This window comes from Trachypithecus francoisi, unplaced genomic scaffold (assembly GCF_009764315.1).
Source record: "Trachypithecus francoisi isolate TF-2019V2 unplaced genomic scaffold, Tfra_2.0 Lachesis_group11, whole genome shotgun sequence".
NCBI classification, from domain to species: Eukaryota; Metazoa; Chordata; class Mammalia; order Primates; family Cercopithecidae; genus Trachypithecus; species Trachypithecus francoisi.
Window position 1 is genome coordinate 66,747,116 of NW_022681456.1, and position 7,063 is coordinate 66,754,178.

Consider the following 7,063-nt stretch of genomic DNA (forward strand, 5'->3'; position numbering starts at 1 on the left):
TCTCGCGAGACTTTAAAGCGACGGTTAAAGGACAGATGAGTGGAGCAAGTGGGCCTTAATCTGAAAATAATTTGATTATTTAATGATATTAAGAGAAAAAGATTACGAGCTTTGAGAAAGAGAAAGCCTAGGAGTAACGACAATTAAGAAGTTAGCTTGCGGAACCAACATAAGAATTATAGCAGGGTGCTTTCGTTTGGGATCAGACGCGTGGCCTGCATTGCCCTAACCACCATGGGGTAATGTTGCCACGTGAAAACCACAAATCCCAGAATTCAGTCGGGTGATACACTGGCTCAGAATGTGATTGGCTGCGGGAACTTGTAGCTTACTCATTGGCTCCCGTGGAAGGACTGAATGGTGGGATATGTAGTCTGAGGGGGGAGCCGTGCTGGATAAAAACCTTTGAATCGCCGCGCACGCCGTTTCTGCCGCGGATTCTTACTTTCTCCGGTACAGGGTTTTTCTGTTATGCGGTATTTGCAGAGCAAGCTGCTGCAGTTTGGCCAGGCGCATTGTGGGTCAGTTGGTGTTCTTGCCAGAGGCCTAGCAGCGACTTCCTAGCGCTACTCCTTGCACCACCCACGGCAGCTGAGCCTCCCCATTTCTCTGGCCAGACAACACTCCTTCCGTGCATCCTAGAGCCACCTCTCTGACGCCAGCAGGACCTTAGTAAGACTAATGGGTATGCGACAGATGACTATAGTCAGGCCCTACTGTTTTCAAAATAGCTAAAAGACTATCTCTGTAGTTAGCTTTTGTAGCCTTGATGGACCTGCAGCTGTGTATCGTTCCGTCAGACATACAAATCCGTGGAGTTATCGAAGTATTTACTATCCAAGTTTTTCATCTGCTTAATATTTGTGATTTTAAACACAAGTTTTACCAGGTAGGGGTCAACATCCCTGAAAGTGGTACGGGTGGAGCCAGCTAACAGGCCTTTCTAAAAGAACAGAGAGCCTGGTGAAGAGAAGAAAAATCAATCTCACTTGATACTCCTGTTAAGAACAACAACAAACCTTGAAATAGCTCTCTACTAGCACATACCTCAAATCTGATCAAATCTACCTGACCTTTACCATTGTTTTCTATATTCATCAACTATTACTGAGTACTTCAGAGTCAGGCAATAGCAGTTAATGAAACAGATGAAACTTGATTTAGCCTCATACTATGTGTCTAAATTTCACACATACCTCTGATCTGCTCTCATGTATCCTTTTACTTAAATGTATGTAATATGAAGGCCGGGTGCGGTGGCTCATGCCTGTAAACCCACCACTTTGGGAGGCCGAGGCGGGCAGATCAGGAGGTCAGGAGTTCGAGACCAACCTGGCCAATATGGTGAAACCCCGTCTGTACTAAAAATACAAAAATTAGCTGGGCATGGTGGCGCGCCTGTAGTCCCAGCTACTCGGGAGGCTGAGGCAGAAAAATTGCTTGAACCCAGGAGGTGGAGGTTGCAGTGAGCCGAGGTCGTGCCACTGCACTCCAGCCTGGGCAACAGAGTGAGACAACGTCTTTAAAATAGTAATAATAATAATAAATAATAATAAATATATATGTAATAAATTTTTTCTCCCCAGTAATGCCATATTCTATATTTTACCCATCTGCCATGATTAATATATCTTTCATCAAGTGATGAAGCACTGTCCTTAGTGCTTCAGCCACAATTAATTGCCTTTTGCTCTGAATAGCCTTTCCACCATACTTAATGTAAAACACACACTCATACACGCACAAAGAAGCAGGTCTTTTTTTCGTATGTGTGGACCTCAAGGCCTCAGTCATTTGGTATTATCAATAATACTTTCTTTTAGCCTGTGTCCACTCAGAAAGCAAATCATGTTTTGTCTTTTTCTGTGTGTAAATTCTTTCACTTTTGAATTTCCAGCTGAACTATAATATTTGAAGTCAGATTCCTTAAATATAAATCATGTTTACAGCCACTTACTTGGTGTCATAGGCAATTCATTTTCATCTTTCTCAGCTTCAGTTTCTTCATGGGTAAATGATGATCAGGATATTACCTCAAGGTTGTTTTAAGAGTTAAATAACTCCTAACCTCAGGTGATCCACCCGCCTCGGCTTCCCAAAGTACTGGGATTACAGGCATGAGCCACCACGCCTGGCCCAGCCAAATATGGTGAAACTCTGTCTCTACTAAAAATACAAAAATTAGTTGGGTGTGGTGGCAGGCGCCTATAATCCCAGCTACTTGGGAGGCTGAGGCAAGGAGCGTCTCTTGAACCCGGGAGGCCGAGGTTGCAGTAAGCCAAGATTGTGCCATTGCACTCCAGCCTGGGCAGCAAGAGCGAAACTCCCATCTCAAAAAAAAAAAAAAAAGAGTTAAATAAAATATCCTATATAAGGTGCCTAGCACATTTCTTAGACCATAATAATAATATTTATAACTAATATTTCTTACATAATGAAGGTCCAGAAAAGCATAAACATTAGCTATTGTCATATTATTTTAATATTTTATTTGTCCCTATTCCCAAGTCATTCTACACAACCACTTCAGAGTTGTCCAAAACATTGTTTTTATAGTACTACTTACTTACTGAAAACATTCAGTGACTGACTATTACAGAATAAAGTCCAAATGTTTTGGTAGTTGGTGGCCTTCATTTGTCCCTAAGCCTTTCTTTCTGACCTTTCTGTCACTGTTCTAATGTAGAAATTGCTTCTACTAAAGTTTTGAGTCCTTCAAAGACAGAAGGTCTTGTATATAATAATAATTGTTATAATTATGAGCATTTTTAAAATTTATTTAGTTTTTTGAGACAGAGTCTTGCTCTGTAGCCCAGGCTGAAGTGCAATGGCGCAATCTCGGCTCACTGCAATCTCTGCTTCCCGGGTTGAAGCAATTCTCCCTGCCACAGCCTCGAGAGTAGCTGGATTTTCAGGCATGCACCAGCATGCCCAGCTAATTTTTTGTATTTTTGGTAGAGACAGGGTTTCGCTATGTTGTCCAGGCTGGTCATGAACTCCTGACCTCAGTGATCCACCCACCTCAGCCTGCCAAAGTTCTGGGATTACAGGCGTGAGCCACTGCGCCGGCCTTTATGAGCATTTTTTTTTTTTTTCTTCCTTGAGAGGGAGTCTCACTCTGTTGCCCAGGCTGGAGTTCAGTGGCACAGCTTCCACTCACTGCAACCTCTGCCTCCCATCTTCAAGCAATTCTCATGCCTCAGCCTCCCAAGTAGCTGGGATTGCAGGTGCCTGCCACCACGCCTGGCTAATATTTTTATTTCTAATAGAGATGGCAGGGTTTCACCATGTTGGCCAGGCTGGTCTTGAACTCCTGACTTCAGGTGATCTGCCCACCTCGGCCTCCCAAAGTGCTGGGATTACAGGAGTGAGCCACCATGCCCTGCCGAGCACTTACTTATGAGTCAGGCATTGTATTAACTCAATCCTCAGAACAACCCTATGAGATTGGTGTTTTTCACATTTTAAGTATGAGAGGCACAAAAAGGGTAAGTAACTGGATAAAGGTGACTCCTACTAGAGACTAGGAATGTGAAATAAAAGCAAATGGAATTAAAACCCTCTAAATTTTAACTAAAGCAATTCTGATATGGCGTGAAATAAAGAAAACATCAAAATTCTTAGGGGAAAAAAAGACCCTCCAGGGCTGTATATGGCTTTCCATTCTTCCGCCCTACTATTACAAGGAAGCTCAGCTGTAGGATTTCCCAAGTTGTGAACCCTAGAACACTAGTTCCATAAAATAGTAGAAGCAAATACTCTTTGGGTCTTGGGTTATGTGTTGGCTGGGGAAGGGGCAGGGGGGTGTTGTTGCTGAGGAGGGTTGTGGTTAAGAGAAAAAGTGCAGGAAACAGTTTTCTTAATAGTACCACGTCTCTGAACTTTTTTTTTTTTTTTTGAGACATATTCTTACTCTGTCACCCAGGCTGGAGTGTACAGTGGTGCAATCTCGGCTCACTACAACCTTCACCTCCCGGGTTCAAGTGATTTCCCTGTCTCAGCCTCCTGTGTAGTTGGGATTACAGGTGCGCCCCTTCACCTGGCTAATTTTTGTATTTTTAGTAGAAAAGGGGTTTCACCATGTTGGCCAGGCCGATCTCAAACTCCTGACCTCAAGTGATCGACCCACCTCGGCCTCCCAAAGTGCTGGGATTACAGCCACAGCGCCTGACCCACAGAACATTTAATATAGCAGCATATACGAGGAATATGTAGTGTGCAAGCTGCTTGACACATTTGAGCATAGAATTTAAAGTTGTACCTGTATAATCTCAAGAAATGAGAATACCATCACCATGAAACATAATTTGAAAACCACTGTTCTGTAGGTAGTTTTTTCTGAACCTAATGCTGAATGGATGGATGATGGGGAGGAGAGTTGCCAGAAAATAAGTTTCATGTTCATTTTTAAAACAGCCTTCTGCCAAGTACATGTGGCCTGTGCTCAATTTCTACATTTGTTGTAAATGAGTTAAAGGGAATAATAGAGCTATATTTATTCAACTAGTTGGTAATTTCTGAAATAAAATTCTGAGCTGAATGTCAAAGTCGATGCGTTTCCGCCGCATGCCTTGCTGGGCTGGGGCGGAGGCGGCTAGGCGGCTGATCCGAGCGCCCAGGGGGCCACCTGGGCCGGGAGGGAGGCACAGTCTTGCTTATGGTCCCTCGCGAGGCGCCGGCCTTTGGCGGCGCCCGGGTTCTGCCAGTCAAGAGTTGGAACGCAGCATCTTCCCTTCCTTGAATTCTTCCTTCTGCAGAAGGGAGCTCAGTAGAACTTTGTTGTTTTGCCTTTTACTCTGGGCTGAAAGAAGCAGATGATAAGGAGAAAATAGTGAATGTCAAAGGAAATGTAATTCCTCCCATGCTGGTTGTCTCAACTGTGATTGTTGTGGTTTGGAAATGTATCAACACCCAAGAAGGCTCTCTCTTGTGGATGTGTCACTTAAAACACCCAGAAGTTGTTGACAGCGGCGGTCGGAAGGGCCGGTGGTTTCCAAGCTGCTCCAACAATGGGACCCACAATCCTCAAGCAGAGGAAGAAGAAGACACAGACGAAGAAAAAGAGAAAGAACAAAGAAAAGAAGATGACAAAAAAAGAGCTTCAGCTATGGGACTGGTTTAATCCATACAATCGCCCAGAGGTACTGACCGTGACCAGTTGGAATGCGCCGGTTGTGTGGGAAGGCACTTAGAACAGAACCATCCTAGAAAATTCTTATGCCAAACAGAAAATTACTGTGGGTTTGACGGTTTTTGCTTTCGGAAGATATGTAGAGTATTACTTGAAGAAGTTCATAACATCTGCTGATGGGTACTTTATGGTCAGCCACAAAGTCATATTTTACATCATGGCCGATAATATCTCCAGGATGCCGTTGATAGAGCTGGGTCCTCTGTTTCTTCAGAGTGTTTGAGACCAAGCCTGAGAAGAGGTAGCAAGTCATCAACATGATGGGCATGAAGACCATCAGGGAACACATGTTGGCCCACATCCAACAGGAAGTTGACTTCCTCTTCTGCATGGATGTGGACCAGGTGTTCGAAGACAATTTTGGGGTGGAGTCCCTGGGCCAATCGGTGGCTCAGCTACAGGCCTGGTGGTAGAGGAAACATCCTGAGGAGAATACTTCTGAGAGACGGAAGGGGTCGGTGGCATACATTCCATTCGGCCAGGGGGATTTTTATTACCATGCAGCCATTTTTGGTGGAACACCCGTTGAAGTTCTCAGCATCACCCTGGAGTGCTTTAAGGGAATCCTTCAGGACAAATGACATTGAAGCAGAGTGGCATGATGAAAGCCACCTAAACAAGTATTTTTTCCTCAACATACCCTCTAAGATCTTATCCCCAGAATGCTGCTGGGATTATCATATAGGCCATCATGCAGATATTAAAATTGTCAAGCTATCTTGGCAGCAAAAAGAGTATACGTTGTTTAGAAATGATGACTGACTTCAAATTGTGCCAACAGTTTTTTGAATTTGAGAGAATTATTATTCCGGCTACTTCCTCAGAAAACAACTTTGAGAAAATATTAATGAAACACCAACATCGCAATCACATACCATTTCTCCTTGTAACTTTGAGCCTTGTAATATGAGAGAATGAATGTATGGTAATCAGATGTAAATTCCCAGTGATTTCTTATGTATTCTGAATTTGGGGAAAATACTATCAGCTGAACCAGAAAGAACTTGTCATAGGCAAAGACAAAGCCAGAAACAGGCCAGGTGCGGTGGCTCATGCCTGTAATCCCAGTACTTTGGGAGGCCAAGGCGGGTGGATCACCTGAGGTCAGGAGTTCGAGATCAGCTTGGCCAACATGGTGAAACCCCATCTCTACTTAAAAATACAAAAAATTAGCCGGGCATGGTGGTGCCCACCTGTAATCCCAGCTACTCAGGAGGCTGAGGCAGGAGAATCACTTAAACCTGGGAGGCAGAGGTTGCAGTGAGCCAGATTGCACCATTGCACTCCAGCCTGGGCAACAAAAGCGAAATTCCATCTAAACAAAAAACAAAAAACCCAGAAACACTCTACATGTGTCAGATAACATCCTGGAGAAAATAGGGTGGTAAGGGAAGTGTTGGCAGTGAGATATGGTTGTAGGGGGTTATACCCTTGATTTCAATGTTTTCCTGTTTCTGATGAATCTAAAAAATATGGAGTTGATTTGCAGCAGGAGAACTTTCAGTAAGGACACCGTTTGCCTTGGCAATCCTCAAAAGACTTCAAGAACAGATTGTTTCAGGCCATCTGTAGTCCATTCTTTTCTCATCAGGATGTCATTTGGTTTCTGTGTGAAAGTTTGGTGGAGATTCCCAGTAGATATTATGATGGTGCATGGTCAGAGTCCCAGGGAAACTGAATGAACCAAGGTGCTCAGTGTGAAGTGAAAACAAAGCCTCAACATGACTGCCATGAAATAGCAAAGAGAGTGTGCAAGAGAGGGGCTGATCACTGTGGGGTCAGTGCCACCTTGCAGGAACACATGCCATGAGGTTGGTGCTTAAATACATCATGGATCCAGGCACTAAATGGGAGGCAGTGTGGGTGATTTCC

The 7,063-nt window shown here is 43.9% G+C and overlaps 1 pseudogene; it reads left to right on the forward strand.

The window, feature by feature from the left end:
- Positions 1-769: 769 nt before the first annotated feature.
- On the forward strand, positions 770-6,226 carry LOC117090848 (annotated as a pseudogene).
- The last annotated feature ends 837 nt before the right edge of the window (positions 6,227-7,063 follow it).